General features: G+C 49.7%; 1 long non-coding RNA gene, 2 other non-coding genes and 1 pseudogene across 5 annotated transcripts; all 4 read left to right on the top strand.

The window, feature by feature from the left end:
* Positions 1 to 734: 734 nt before the first annotated feature.
* LOC102499597 (uncharacterized) lies at positions 735 to 9823 on the top strand. 3 transcript variants are annotated; one of them, XR_003547459.1, is made up of 6 exons: positions 735 to 847; positions 4382 to 4436; positions 8504 to 8580; positions 8829 to 9004; positions 9473 to 9574; positions 9692 to 9823. It is a non-coding gene; the product is annotated as an uncharacterized LOC102499597 (long non-coding RNA). The 3 variants fall into 3 exon arrangements; XR_337057.3 differs by lacking the exon at positions 735 to 847 and adding an exon at positions 3958 to 4078; XR_337058.3 differs by lacking the exon at positions 735 to 847 and adding an exon at positions 3966 to 4286.
* LOC114005631 (small nucleolar RNA SNORA9) lies at positions 2499 to 2631 on the top strand. The gene has a single exon (XR_003547464.1). It is a non-coding gene; the product is annotated as a small nucleolar RNA SNORA9 (small nucleolar RNA).
* Positions 5676 to 5808, top strand: LOC114005630 (small nucleolar RNA SNORA9). The gene has a single exon (XR_003547463.1). It is a non-coding gene; the product is annotated as a small nucleolar RNA SNORA9 (small nucleolar RNA).
* A 415-nt stretch (positions 9824 to 10238) lies between the features above and the next one.
* Positions 10239 to 12612, top strand: LOC102499170 (COP9 signalosome complex subunit 4-like; annotated as a pseudogene).
* Positions 12613 to 15513: the final 2901 nt, after the last annotated feature.

The raw sequence follows: 15513 nt of genomic DNA, 5'->3' as shown, positions 1-15513 counted from the left end.
ATAGCTTGAGCTTTTCTAGTTACCACGTGCCAGGTGGAAGAGACCAGCTCACAACCCAGAAGCTACTTGTTCTCTTCCCTACCGGTTCCTGTGTCCCTCTAGGGTCACACACCCTGGGCGCGGGTGCGTGCGTGACCAAGATCCGGAGAGAATGGAGGGGAAGGGATTGCAGTGTGGCCCTCCCCACTTGGGAGTGATTTCTCATTTTTTCTAACTTCGCCTTTCATGCGAGCGCACGCGCCCTATAGCAAAAACCTCTCAAAAAAAAGGGGGGGGGGCGTCACACACCTCCTCTGGCCCCTGGGAATCATTTACCTCCTCGACCCTCTTGTCACTCGTGTACCAGGCCCTGCTGCTAACCTGAAAGGAACCCCTGCCCCACACACCTACTGACACCTTGGTGCGCGCTTTGCGAAGTGCCCGGCGCACTCCCAGGGTACACCCACACTGCTGCGGGCGCGGCTAGGTTCCCTCGGCCCGCCGGCTCCCGCCCAGCCAGCCCTCTGCAGGCAGGGAAGGCAAACCGCCGTGTGGCCAACTAACCCTGCGACCGCCCCACCCACCGGAAGACTGCGCTCCCCACCCACAGGGTCGCCAGAAGCAAAGCAGCTGGGAGGCCCCTCTGAGCAGGATTTAGGAGCCGCGCGCACTTCCCCGCGTGACGTCACCCGTCCAGGGCGTGGTCACGTGGCGCTCCGCGCGGCTGCTGGACCGCACTACGCGGTGACGTCAGACGCGCGGCGGTGGTCATGGCTGGCGTGGGTAACTCGTGTGGCCGGCTGTCAGGCGTTTTACCATCCGAGGCCATCGGAGAGCCCAAGTGGTGCCCGCTGTGTTTCAAGCCTGGGTAGGGGCGTGGGCGCTCGAGGGCGGGAGGCTGGGCCTCTGGGGAAGGGGAAGCCGGCTGCGCAGGAGCCCAGGCCTTCCCCATGCCTGCTGCCTCGCGAGGAGCGGCCGAGCAGAACGGAGACTGGATTTCTTAAGTGACCACAGGGACCCCGCGAAGAGGGATGGGACTCGTGACCTCGAGGGGCCCCATCACGGTCCAGTCAGAGGTGCTGCGCGGCGGCCTTTGGCGTTGCGGGACTGGGGCAGGGGCTGGGCGGTGGATGGGAAGCAGGCCGGAGCTGACCGCATTGTCTCTTTCCAGGTGGGGCCGCCGTGGCCGGTGGAGGGCTCCCGGCAACCTTGTGCGCAATGTCCAGGTAAGTCGCGTTTCTGAGGCCCGGCTTCGTCTTCATGGAGCTGGGCCCGCGTTGTCTCTGAACCTTAACTTCATCGGGGAATGCCCTTGTCACGTCTAATAAGGTTACCTTCCCTACATGCGTTCCCTTGCTCCCTCGGCCAAAAAGTACTTGCTCTTGAGAGTTCGGGTTCCTTTGTTTTCGCCATAGGGCCTGTGTGCTTGCCAGAAAGAGGTGAGAAAGCTCCCCACCCCACAGGGAGGATGGCCCTTCTCCATTTCTCCTTTGGGGGTTTTGGGCGCTCGTGGCATGTTTTTCAAGCTGTGGAGTCCGGAACTCCCACGTGCAGTCAGCCATGTGGACCCAGTTGTCTTGACCACTACTCCAGAGGCTGACCCTGGCCCTGGGCTTGCTTTCTGTCTTTTTTTTTTTTTTTTTTTTTTTTTTTTTTTGGGTGACCCTGTGCCTTGGTGTTCTTTCTGTGTTTTTTTTTTTTTTTTTTTTTTTTTTAATTATGGTAGAGCTCATGACTGCACAGGAAAGATAGGCAGAGAGAAAGCACCCCCACCCCCCGCAGTGTGGACACACAATATTACCTTGCCAGTTCCCATCCTGTTGAGATTTTGGGCATGCACACATCTAAACCATCATGGAGGATTCCAGCCTTGGAGTCTGGCTACCTTAGCCACCACTACCAAACTGCCTCCCCTTCTTCTTTAGAAATCTTTATGATGAGGGACCAGCAGTTGGCATAATGGCTATGTTACTCTCATGTAGGCAACCACAGTTCAAGCCCTGGACCCGGTAGCTTAAACTCACACTGGGCACATGTGCATGTGTGGCCAAGATCCCAAGAGGAGAATGGAGAAGAAGGGATTGTGGCATGGCCATCCCCCCGGGTGATAATTTTTTCACATTCTGTCTTTCTGGCGAAGCGCACGCAACCTATAGCAAAAACCTCTCCAAAAATTAAAAAAAAATAACAACTTTATGATGGGCCTTGTGCTCACATACCAAGGTGGACAGAGAGCACCCTCCACAGGATTCTGTCACCGTGAGATCCCTTTCCTCCAGTCTTCCAGCTTACCAGTGTCCTGGGCACACATACACCATGCGTGTTTTTCAGGCAGACCAGGTGGAGAACTTGATATTGGTTAGCATGTGGCTTCCAGCTGAGTAGTCTACTGCAGAGTGCACCACAGAGGCTGGTTCAGTTCTTTGCAGCAGTGGGCTTCTAGAACCAAGTTCAGCCCCTTGGTCTCTTCATGCCTCAGCACTCAGGATGCCTGGGGTTTGGGAGATTTGGGTGAATGGTAGCAAGCCTCCAGCGTGCTTGGGTCTGTGGTGACCCTTTGCATTCCTACAGTGCTTGCCAAAGCAGTTTTGAAATGGTTTGAGGCCTTGCCCTGCTCTTTCCAGAGCAAGGTTATAGAAATTTCAGACAATTTGCTTGCTCCCTCCCAGACCTGATGTGCTGGGCATCATGTAAATTTGTACGGTCTGAGGTAGCAACCACAAATGGTTGGTTAAATATTAAATAATTGGGAAAGTCATGCCGTATTTTTCTATGCAAAAATGCATCATGACTTGGGACCAGCAGTTGCTATGATGGCTATGGCACTGAATTCCCATGTAGTCAACCGCAGTTTGAGTCCTGGACCCAGTGGCTTAAACTCACGCTGGGCGCGTGTGCATACATGCCCAAGATCCTGAGGAGAATGTAGGAGAAGGGATTACGATGTGGCCATCCTCCCGGGGCATGATTTCTTGCTGTCTCTCTGTCTCTCTCTGGCGAGCGCATGCGCCCTATAGAAAACAAACAAACAAACAAATGCATCATGACTTTTCTGATGACCCAATAAACCTTAAAGGCCAGCTGGTGGCCTTGTAGGGAGTTAGAGCATGTGAATCCCACATGGCCGACTGCACAGTTTGTCCTGGACCTGGTGGCTTGGGAAAGAACACTGGGCGTGTGTTTATGCTTGGCCAAAATTTCAAATGTAGAAAGGATTGCAGCAAGACTACTCCACATAAAGGGTGGGGTCTGTTGTTGCTTTTCCTTTGTCTCTGGCAGATACATGTGTCCTCCAGCAATTTTTTTTTTAATGAGCAAAATTTGGAACCAGGAGATGGCATACTGATTATATCGCTAGACTCCCATGTAGTCAACCACAGTTTGAGTCCCAGACTCAGCAGCTTAAAGCTCAGGCCAGGCACGTGTGTGTGTGTGTGTGTGTGTGCGCGTGCGCGCGCGCCCAGAATCCCAAAAAGGGAATAGAGAGAAAGGGATTGGGGTATGGCCATTCCCCCAGGGGGTGATTTCTCACTTTCTGTGTCTGTCTCCCCAGCAAGCACACATGTCCTATAGCAGAAATCTCTAAAATGAAATAAGTGAAATTTGAGGCCGGCGGGTAGCATGGTGGTTGAGGATGCTGGGCTCCCACATGGCCAACTGCAGTTTTAGTCCCAGACCTGGTAGTTTGCTTTCTCACTTTTCTTCTCTCTCACTCTGTCCCCCCTCGCCCCCCCGGCTCCCGCCGAGCCAGCCCTCTGCAGGCAGGGAAGGCAAACCGCCGTGTGGCCAACTAACCCTGCGACCGCCCCACCCACCGGAAGACTGCGCTCCCCACCCACAGGGTCGCCAGAAGCAAAGCAGCTGGGAGGCCCCTCTGAGCAGGATTTAGGAGCCGCGCGCACTTCCCCGCGTGACGTCACCCGTCCAGGGCGTGGTCACGTGGCGCTCCGCGCGGCTGCTGGACCGCACTACGCGGTGACGTCAGACGCGCGGCGGTGGTCATGGCTGGCGTGGGTAACTCGTGTGGCCGGCTGTCAGGCGTTTTACCATCCGAGGCCATCGGAGAGCCCAAGTGGTGCCCGCTGTGTTTCAAGCCTGGGTAGGGGCGTGGGCGCTCGAGGGCGGGAGGCTGGGCCTCTGGGGAAGGGGAAGCCGGCTGCGCAGGAGCCCAGGCCTTCCCCATGCCTGCTGCCTCGCGAGGAGCGGCCGAGCAGAACGGAGACTGGATTTCTTAAGTGACCACAGGGACCCCGCGAAGAGGGATGGGACTCGTGACCTCGAGGGGCCCCATCACGGTCCAGTCAGAGGTGCTGCGCGGCGGCCTTTGGCGTTGCGGGACTGGGGCAGGGGCTGGGCGGTGGATGGGAAGCAGGCCGGAGCTGACCGCATTGTCTCTTTCCAGGTGGGGCCGCCGTGGCCGGTGGAGGGCTCCCGGCAACCTTGTGCGCAATGTCCAGGTAAGTCGCGTTTCTGAGGCCCGGCTTCGTCTTCATGGAGCTGGGCCCGCGTTGTCTCTGAACCTTAACTTCATCGGGGAATGCCCTTGTCACGTCTAATAAGGTTACCTTCCCTACATGCGTTCCCTTGCTCCCTCGGCCAAAAAGTACTTGCTCTTGAGAGTTCGGGTTCCTTTGTTTTCGCCATAGGGCCTGTGTGCTTGCCAGAAAGAGGTGAGAAAGCTCCCCACCCCACAGGGAGGATGGCCCTTCTCCATTTCTCCTTTGGGGGTTTTGGGCGCTCGTGGCATGTTTTTCAAGCTGTGGAGTCCGGAACTCCCACGTGCAGTCAGCCATGTGGACCCAGTTGTCTTGACCACTACTCCAGAGGCTGACCCTGGCCCTGGGCTTGCTTTCTGTCTTTTTTTTTTTTTTTTTTTTTTTTTTTTTTTTTTTAATTATGGTAGAGCTCATGACTGCACAGGAAAGATAGGCAGAGAGAAAGCACCCCCACCCCCCGCAGTGTGGACACACAATATTACCTTGCCAGTTCCCATCCTGTTGAGATTTTGGGCATGCACACATCTAAACCATCATGGAGGATTCCAGCCTTGGAGTCTGGCTACCTTAGCCACCACTACCAAACTGCCTCCCCTTCTTCTTTAGAAATCTTTATGATGAGGGACCAGCAGTTGGCATAATGGCTATGTTACTCTCATGTAGTCAACCACAGTTCAAGCCCTGGACCCGGTAGCTTAAACTCACACTGGGCACATGTGCATGTGTGCCCAAGATCCCAAGAGGAGAATGGAGAAGAAGGGATTGTGGCATGGCCATCCCCCCGGGTGATAATTTTTTCACATTCTGTCTTTCTGGCGAAGCGCACGCAACCTATAGCAAAAACCTCTCCAAAAATTAAAAAAAAATAACAACTTTATGATGGGCCTTGTGCTCACATACCAAGGTGGACAGAGAGCACCCTCCACAGGATTCTGTCACCGTGAGATCCCTTTCCTCCAGTCTTCCAGCTTACCAGTGTCCTGGGCACACATACACCATGCGTGTTTTTCAGGCAGACCAGGTGGAGAACTTGATATTGGTTAGCATGTGGCTTCCAGCTGAGTAGTCTACTGCAGAGTGCACCACAGAGGCTGGTTCAGTTCTTTGCAGCAGTGGGCTTCTAGAACCAAGTTCAGCCCCTTGGTCTCTTCATGCCTCAGCACTCAGGATGCCTGGGGTTTGGGAGATTTGGGTGAATGGTAGCAAGCCTCCAGCGTGCTTGGGTCTGTGGTGACCCTTTGCATTCCTACAGTGCTTGCCAAAGCAGTTTTGAAATGGTTTGAGGCCTTGCCCTGCTCTTTCCAGAGCAAGGTTATAGAAATTTCAGACAATTTGCTTGCTCCCTCCCAGACCTGATGTGCTGGGCATCATGTAAATTTGTACGGTCTGAGGTAGCAACCACAAATGGTTGGTTAAATATTAAATAATTGGGAAAGTCATGCCGTATTTTTCTATGCAAAAATGCATCATGACTTGGGACCAGCAGTTGCTATGATGGCTATGGCACTGAATTCCCATGTAGTCAACCGCAGTTTGAGTCCTGGACCCAGTGGCTTAAACTCACGCTGGGCGCGTGTGCATACATGCCCAAGATCCTGAGGAGAATGTAGGAGAAGGGATTACGATGTGGCCATCCTCCCGGGGCATGATTTCTTGCTGTCTCTCTGTCTCTCTCTGGCGAGCGCATGCGCCCTATAGAAAACAAACAAACAAACAAATGCATCATGACTTTTCTGATGACCCAATAAACCTTAAAGGCCAGCTGGTGGCCTTGTAGGGAGTTAGAGCATGTGAATCCCACATGGCCGACTGCACAGTTTGTCCTGGACCTGGTGGCTTGGGAAAGAACACTGGGCGTGTGTTTATGCTTGGCCAAAATTTCAAATGTAGAAAGGATTGCAGCAAGACTACTCCACATAAAGGGTGGGGTCTGTTGTTGCTTTTCCTTTGTCTCTGGCAGATACATGTGTCCTCCAGCAATTTTTTTTTTAATGAGCAAAATTTGGAACCAGGAGATGGCATACTGATTATATCGCTAGACTCCCATGTAGTCAACCACAGTTTGAGTCCCAGACTCAGCAGCTTAAAGCTCAGGCCAGGCACGTGTGTGTGTGTGTGTGTGTGTGCGCGTGCGCGCGCGCCCAGAATCCCAAAAAGGGAATAGAGAGAAAGGGATTGGGGTATGGCCATTCCCCCAGGGGGTGATTTCTCACTTTCTGTGTCTGTCTCCCCAGCAAGCACACATGTCCTATAGCAGAAATCTCTAAAATGAAATAAGTGAAATTTGAGGCCGGCGGGTAGCATGGTGGTTGAGGATGCTGGGCTCCCACATGGCCAACTGCAGTTTTAGTCCCAGACCTGGTAGTTTGCTTTCTCACTTTTCTTCTCTCTCACTCTGTCCCTCTATGGTCAAATTAAAATAAAAAACAAAGGGGCCAGCAGGTGACATCGTGGGTTAAGGGTACTGAACTTTCACATAGCCAACTACGGTTTAAGTCCAGGACCTGGTGGCTTGCTTTCTCGCTTTCCCTCTTCTCTGTCCCTCTCTGGCCAAATTTAAATAAATAAAGTTAAATAAAATAATTCTTGTTTGAAAAGCAAAATTTAAAATACAGTTTATCTCTTAACGCTAGCCGTAGTCCAAGTGCTCAGTTTGCATATGTGGCTAGTGGTTACCATATTGGACCATGAAGATTAGAAAAATAATCTTCTGGACAGAGAGCAAAGGGAGGGATTGAGTATCTGCTGTGCTACAGGCTCTGTACCAATTTTGTTTTCTCACATCTTTGAAAGAGAAGTCTTGTACAGAAACTGAAAGTGAGGCAGCCATGGTGGTGCAAGCTGGGACTACCTGAAAAGCCCAGGTTTGCTTCCTGACTCAGCATAAACAGACAGGAGCAGTAGTATGAACCTATAAACCACGTCCTAGCTAACTGGGAGGCTGGGTTAGGATCACAGTGTGGCAAAGTTCTGTCAAAAATACAATTTGCAGGGCCAGCAGGAGGCGTAATGGTTACGTCACTGGACTCTCAGTCGACTGTGGTTTGTGTCCTGAACCCAGTGGCTTAAACTCATTCCAGGCAACTAACTATGCATGAGTGCCCAAGATCCCGAGAGAATGAAGAAGGGATTGCGGCATGTCCAAGGAGTGATTTCTTGCTTTCTGTCTCTGTCTTTCCAGCAAGCACACACGCCCTATAGCAAAACCTCTATAGGGCATGTGTGCTCAACCAGGGAGAGGGAGAGGGAGGAAAAAAGATCCAGGACTCCAGCTGCAGTCAGCCATGTGAGACCCAGTGCCTTAACCTCCATACCACTTGCTGCCCCACATGCACACACTTTTGATTTATTTTAATTAAAAATGAAGCTCAGTGAGGTAGGATAGATGAGTTGAATCAAAGTAGAAGAGAGCGGCACAAGAGCCCTGACCTGAGGATAGATGTCTGCAGTTAGAAGGCAAGGGAGTGAAGCAGAGAGGCTGAGTGCCCCGGCAGCTAATGGAAGGTGAATTCAGTGTACACTGGTCTGGAAGGAAGACCCCATAGGATATGGAAAGTGCTTATGTTGGCTGAGCCCATTTTGTGCCACATCTTTTATTTCTTAGCCTAGTTTAAATCTGCAGCATCACCAATGCAAACAAAGAGCCCCAAGTCAGAATTGTGTGTCTGGGATTCCCTTTCTATTGGGTCTTTGGGAAAGTCATGATGTAGTTTTGCATAGAAAAATACATTGCAATGACCTAATAAAAACTGGTAGGTCAAGGTTTGATGACAGACCTCTAACCCTGCAGCCTATACTCTTTTCCAAGATAAAAGGCCTGAAAGACCACACAGAATCTGGATGCCAGTTGGAAGTTTGGGTTGGAGGGAGTTGCCCGTGTGTTTCTGTCTTGGTGTATGGGTTGCTGTGTGCAGTGAGGGCTGGGGTGGGCGGCGTGTCACCAGCTTGGATGTATTTCTCTCAGTAGCAGTGGGGTCACCTTCTCTTGAAGGTTGAGGCTTCCAGCTGATTTCTTTCTGTCTCTGCAGTCCAGGTGCAGTCGCTGAGCATCCCAGGCCCGCTGTGAGGAGACAGTTGTCCACGAGTCTCATGTTCCCTCAGCCTTGTGAGTCACTAGCTGCCCTTTGTCCTGGTTACCTTTTTATAGTTGTTTGGGCTATGAGAGATAGGGCCGTCCTCCAGACCAAAGAGAAGGCATGCTTGCTGTCTCCAGGCACCTTCACTAAGGCACCTTCCACTCCCTTTGAATCACCAGTGGTGAGAGTGGGGCAGCTACTGGTGCTCTGCCTGCTGCAGTAGCCAGGAATTGACTACCGTTTGTCTCTAATGGAGGGGCTTTGTATTTTCTTCCAGCATCTGTGAAATCGTCAGGCAAGAGTAGAGCCACTTCTGACCTTCTTAGTTCCTGACCGCTGCTCTCCCAGCAGCTCTGCTTTGTCCTTGCCTCACATGGCATCGAGATTCAAGGGTGCCTGCCATCCTTCACTGTTGGAGCAGCACCAATCCCAGGATGCCAGAGCTGGAAGAGGGTAGGTATTCAGGAAGGGTCTGCCTGAAAGGCGCCTCACTTTCATGTGTCACTACTCCATGAGTCATCTGGGCAAGCACAAGTTCAAAAGCTATCAACTTAATTCTGACCTTCCAATGTTCTAACTCCCAGAAAGATAAATTATCTTGGAACTTGCAAGATGGCTTTGCAATAATCTGGTAGCTGAGCTCTTGGAGATGGTATATAGATGACCTTGTGGTTTAGATTTGACCTGCAGCCTTTCCTCCAGAATCCCCTTAGGTCAGTGGTGTGTCATGAGAAAACTGTGGACTGTGCTTAGTAGACAGTGCAGAGACTGCAGCACACTGATAGAGTGGGGCCAGGAGTCAGGGGCTTCTTCAGTTCTCTTGCTGTTGGTGGCCATAGGCTTTTATAACAGCTGCTGGTTGTGTGTTACATCCCCGATTTTCACAGTAGGCATGTGGTATTTCTGATCTCGTTTTTACAGATGGTGACATGGGTGCTGAGAATGAGGCCAGCCCTTATTAGCACACTTGAGGAGCAGAATAGAATTTGAAATCAAGTCTTTGCACCTCTGTTGTCTGAGCAGGTTTGATGCCTCACTTGCTACCCTTCTAATAGATGCCAGGAACTTCTGGTTCTTGGCCCAGGTTGGGGTCTGTTCAGGGTCTGGGCCGCATTTCTGACTGTTGTGCTCTGCCGCCAGGTTTGAATGCCGTGCTTTCTGTTCAAGAATGAGTCGTCTCGCCTCGCTCTGCATCAGGACTAGGCCTTTCCCTTCTGGCAGCTCCTGAATGAAAAGCCAGGGATATTTAATAAATGCATTTTTAACACGTGGTTCAGTCAGTTCTCTGTTTCTTTTTTTTATGTACTTCAGGAAGAATGAGATCCTGCCATGTCTGGAAGATGTTGTCATCTGAGTTTGAGGAGTCCTAGATGTTTCACCTTGTCACTGCTCATTTCTTGTAAATGGCTACTCAGAAGTTATGGTCACTTAGGGGCTGGCAAGTGGCATGGTTAAGGGCCCTGGTCTCCTCGTGTGCATGTGCCACATATTTTTTTTTCTTTTTTTTTTTTTTAAGAAAGATTGTTTGCTATAGGGCACATATGTTCACTGGAGAGACAGAGACAGAAAGTGAAAAATCACCTCCCGGGGGCATGGCCACTCTGCTACCCGTTTTCTATTTTCCTCGGGATTTTGGGCACACACGTACATGCAGCTGGCATGAGTTTTAAGCCACCAGGTCTGGGACTTGAACCATGAGAGTCAGCCACACGGCCATTACACCATCCTGGGGCGGCACCTGCTTTCTGCTGATGATGGTGTGCCATAGTGCTCACTCCAGAGCCTCAGCCGATGGGTCAGAGACATTACCTGGAGCTTTATCTTGAGATTCTGAAGTGGATTCTAGTAAAACCAAAATCCATGGCATGTCACGCTTGGTGTTTCTGATGTTCCCCCAGATTATTCCATCCATGGGTCACACAAGGTAGCTTGTCCAGCTCCAAATCAGTGTCACTGTTGAGGAATGTAGCAGCAGGCAAGGCCGAAACTTCAAGGCCTTCAGTCAGTGAAGATACGAAAGGAACTGTCATTTCATTTACTACCAACAGAGGGAGTAGAGAGAGACCCATAGGTGCCAGCTCCCTGGGGCCTTGTCCCATGCACCAGAAAGGGCAGCACCAGACATAGGCAGCAGGAGGTACCTTACCTTGCTAGGGGCCAACTTTAGATAAACCTGATGATATTCTAGCCTGCAGCCATCTCCCAAAAGTCAGGGAGGTGGCCCAGACGTCTTGGCTTTCCTCAGAATCCTGGAGAGGTCCCGCAGCTGCCACTGAGCTGGAAGAAAGATGGCGGCAGTTGTGTGACAGGATTTGGCCCAGTTGATGAATTCAAGTGGTTCTCATAAAGATCTGGCGGGCAAGTATCGTCAGATCCTGGAGAAAGCCATTCAACTATCTGGTGTAGAACAGCTAGAAGCTTTGAGAGCTTCTGTAGAAGCAATGATAAATGAGAAAGTCAGTCTAGTGATCTCATGACAGTTGCTGACTGATTTTTGAACACATCTCCCTAACCTGCCTGATAGCACAGCCAAGGAAATCTATCATTTCACCTTGGAAAAGATCCAGCCTAGAGTCATTTCATTTGAGGAGCAGGTTGCTTCTATAAGACAGCATCTTGCATCCATATATGAGAAAGAAGATTGGAGAAATGCAGCCTACATGTTGGTAGGAATTCCTTTGGAAACGGGACAAAAACAGTACAATGTAGATTATAAACTGGAGACTTACTTGAAGATTGCTAGGTTATATCTGGAGGAGGATGATCCTGTCCAGGCAGAGGCTTACACAAATTGAGCATCATTGCTTCAGAATGGATCAATCAATGAACAGTTATAGATACATTATAAGGTATGCTATGCACGTGTTCTTGATTATAGAAGAAAATTCATTGAAGCTGCACAGTGGTTACAAGACGATAGTCCATGAAAGTGAAAGACTAGAGGCCTTAAAACATGCTTTGCACTGTACCATCTTAGTGTCAGCAGGACAGCAGTGTTCTCGGATGCTGGCTACTCTTTAAGGATGAACGGTGCCAGCAACTTGCTGCTTATGGGATCCTAGAGAAAATGTACCTAGACAGGATTATCAGAGGAAATCAGCTCCAAGAATTTGCTGCCATGCTGATGCCTCACCAGAAAGCAACTACGGCTGATGGTTCTAGCATCTTGGAAAGAGCTGTTACTGAACACAATTTGTTGTCTGCAAGGAAATTATATAATAATATACCTTTGAAGAACTTGGAGCTCTTTGGGGGCCAGCAGGTGGTGTGGTGGCTAAGGCGCTGGACATTCCCACATGGCTGGCCACGGGTCAAGTCCTGGATCTGGTGGCTTGCTTTCTCACTTTCCTTCTCTCTGTGTGTCTGTCTTTCCCTGGTCAAATTAAAATAAATGAATGAATAAATTAAATTAAATAAATCATTCTAAGAAAAAAAAAAAAAAGAACTTGGAGCTCTTTTAGAGATCCCTGCAGCTAAGGCGGAAAAGATAGCATCTCAAATGATAACAGAAGGATGTATGAATGGATTCATTGACCAGATTGATGGAAGAGTTTATTTTGAAACCCGAGAAGCACTGCCAATGTGAGATAAGCAGATCCAATCACTTTGTTTCCAAGTAAATAATCTTTTGGAGAAAATTAGCCAGACAGCACAGAATGGACAGCACAAGCCATGGAAGCCCAGATGGCTCAGTGAGGCTGGCTAGACCTGAGCACACTACATCTTTTTCCACGTCATGCAGATTAATTTCACTCTCTATCCAAAGCATTTGCATCATGGCCTTAGACACTTCAATCCCTTTTATGCCGGATTCCATTTAAAGAAAACATCATTAGAGCCCAAAGTATGAGCATTTAAAATATGTAGTTCCCACATATTCAGGGTCTCTGTGTATTAAGCTAACTCAAATGTTTGAAAGCTTTTTCTTGAATAGGTGAAATATGTGTGATTAAAAAGTTTGGGATTTGTGGTAACTTTGTAGTCATGTAAAACTTAAATACTTTGTGCCTCTCCAAATGTGGTTATTCTAATAAATGGAGAAATGAGCTAGAAAAAATAAAAGAATCCTGGAGACTACAAATCTTAATGGACTGCTTACATGTCGCCACCCTCAGGTCAAGAGCTCCCCATGCTCCATGAGCTGTGTGACCTGTGAGTATGTGGCAGGGATTCTGGGGCGCCTTGGTGTGGCTTCCCTTCTATAACCACAGTGGGGTTTTGTTTTGTTTTTTAAATGTTTTGACATAGGTCATGTGTACCCACTGAAGAGAGGGGAAGTGAGAAATCACCCCCTCCCCCCTATAGATATGGCCACATCCTGATCCCTTATCCATTCTCCTGGGATTGGGGCATGCATGCACATGCACCAAGCATGATGTTCAACCTACCAGGTCTGGGATTTGAACCATGGTTGGCCATGTGGGGAGTCCAACACCTTTACCATGCCACCTGCTGGCCCCTAGTCACAGTGTTTCATGAGATGAAACAAAAATAGGATGTAAATGTAAATCCTACACTGCAGTTTTGTAGGGGAACCATGCCGTAAAGGGAAGGTCTTTAGGATGAGGTTTGTGCAAAGGTCAGCTGCAGCGCAGCCAGCCTGGGACTCAGGCTGCTGATTGGAGATAAGGCAACATCTTGAAGTTTATGCCAGCGGATAAAGACCAGGAAGGTTTCCTCTGCTTCCTACAGCCTCAGCATGTGGCAGTCCCTATTCTGCCCTTCCATCAGGGAGGGGCCCTTCCTTTCTGCCTGCAGTCACTACCCGCTCCACCAGTTTATGGACTTTGCTTGGTGAGGACTGCCCCCAAGAAACTGCAGGCAGGCTGACTCTTGTCTCACCTTCTAAAACCCAGGCTTTCCTTGGGGTCTGAGTAGGAGCCACTACATTCAGTGCCAAAGGACTGGAAGTCTACCCAGACCCAAGGAGGAACTGCCTTGGTGTGACGTCATCTGGGCCTGGGCTTCAGTAGATGAACTCGAGCATGACAGCAACCGCCGCTTAGTTTGCAGGAATCCAGCCAGGGCGATACTTGGCGAGTAATTGCACAAAGTGTGGGTGGAGGCACAGTCATGATTGCGGTTACCAGGCTGGCAAGTCCCACTCGGGGGCCGAATCTGAGCAAAGATGATCTTACCAGTTGTAAGTAAAACTTGGTAGAAGTAAAACTTGGCAGGGGCAGATGAGCCACCAAGAATCTGGGTGAGAGTTCCTTGGACCTCAGCTGGGGAACCCTCAGAAAGCACCAGCCCAAGGCTGGGGTGAAGAGGGCCTTGTCAGAACTTGGAAGGTTGAAACAATCAGATTTGTCTGGGAAAGTCCCACCCTGGCCCTATTTCCAGACCTGGGGATTTTTTCCTGCCAGTGACCCTTTATCACTGGTGGGGTACAGCCTGATTTTCTTAGGTGGTATACATTCATTTTAAGGCACTCAGTAGGAAAAGATAACCTCACTTTACATATCGGACAATTCATTTTAAAAAGGAGGTTGGTGGTGGGGGTAGGGGGTGCTGGCAGGTGGTGCAGTGATTAAGGGTGCTGGACTTCCACATGGCCAATTGTGGTTCAAGTACCAGACCTGGCTGCTTGATTTCTCACTTTCGCTTGCTCTCTCTCTCTCTTGCTCTGTCCCTCTCTGGTCTAATTAATTAATTAGATAAACAAATAAAGTTAAATAAGATAATTATTAAAAAAAAAAAAAAGAGAGAGAGAGAGATGGACTAGCAACTTGTATGGTGGTTAAGGTGCTGGACTCCCACATGGTCAACCGTGGTTCAAGCCTCAGACAGCAGTTTGCTTTCTCAGTCTCCCTCTCTTTCTCTCTCTCTGGTCAAATTAAATAATAGTAACAATAATATAAAAATAAATAATTATTTTTAAAAATTTATGTATATATGTAGGCTGTGGAATTTAAGGTCCACTTAAACATAAGATCCAAGTAAACATGAATCTGAGATGTGGTTATGCCCCACAAACAATCAGGGTTACTCCCTAAAAGGTGTGTTTTAGTTTCTAGTAAACAAACTGTAATGCTATGAGGGATTATAGATTTTTTTTTAAGATTTTGCCATAGGGCATGTGTACTTGCTGGAGAGAGACAGAGAAAGACAGTGAGAGGGACAGTGAGAGGTCACCCCTGAGGAGAGATGGTCACACTGCATTCCCTTCTCTCCACTCTCCTCTTAGGATTTTGGGTACACATGCACACACACTCAGCAGAGAAAGCAGGCTGCCAGGTCCAGGACTCGAACCACCTTCAGCCATGTGGGAGTCCACCACTTCAACCACCACGCCATCCACCAGTCCCCAAATTTTAAATATATATATAGGACTTAGAAAAAACAAAAGATGGTTGGGTGGGCAACAGGCCTGCAGTGCTTCAGGTAAGCCCTGTGCATAGGTAGCCAGATCCCACATAGTTACTTGCAGTTAGAATCCCCGTCCTGGAGGCTTGAAAAGTGCCGCGTGCATGTGCTTGCATGCCTAGATCCAGACAGAATGGAGAAATTGAGCAAATAATTGTAGGGTGACTACGCCCCATTGGGGGTATTTTTTCTCTTTGTCTCTGGCATGTGTACCTGCCATCTGGCAGCTAAAAAGTGAGATGATAGAATTGTAAAGCGTGTTTGTGAGTACAGCAAATCTCAAAGGTGACCTCCCTCAAGTTTGAAATGAGGGGAACATGCCTGTGACCTCTGTGTGTGGAGATCGGGGTGATCTTCGGCTGCCCCTGTGTGCCTGGAGGAGAGGTCCACCATCAGGAGTGCTGTCTGGAGACAAACCCGCATCATGGCCAGGCTGGCTACTTCCTAGTGGTGCTGCCTGTCTACCAAGCGTGGTAACTGCAGGTGCCTCTGAGAGGAGGCGCGAGGATCCTGGCGTGCCTGGTGCTGCCGCTGTCACCGAAGGGTTGGCAGGATGGAAGAATACAGCAAGAACAGTTAGGGGAGGGTCCTCTTTC

This window comes from Tupaia chinensis, unplaced genomic scaffold, assembly GCF_000334495.1.
Source record: "Tupaia chinensis unplaced genomic scaffold, TupChi_1.0 Scaffold144150_1, whole genome shotgun sequence".
NCBI lineage: Eukaryota > Metazoa > Chordata > Mammalia > Scandentia > Tupaiidae > Tupaia > Tupaia belangeri.
The sequence above is the reverse complement of the archived record's forward strand: the minus strand, read 5'-3'. Positions and strand labels throughout refer to the sequence as shown.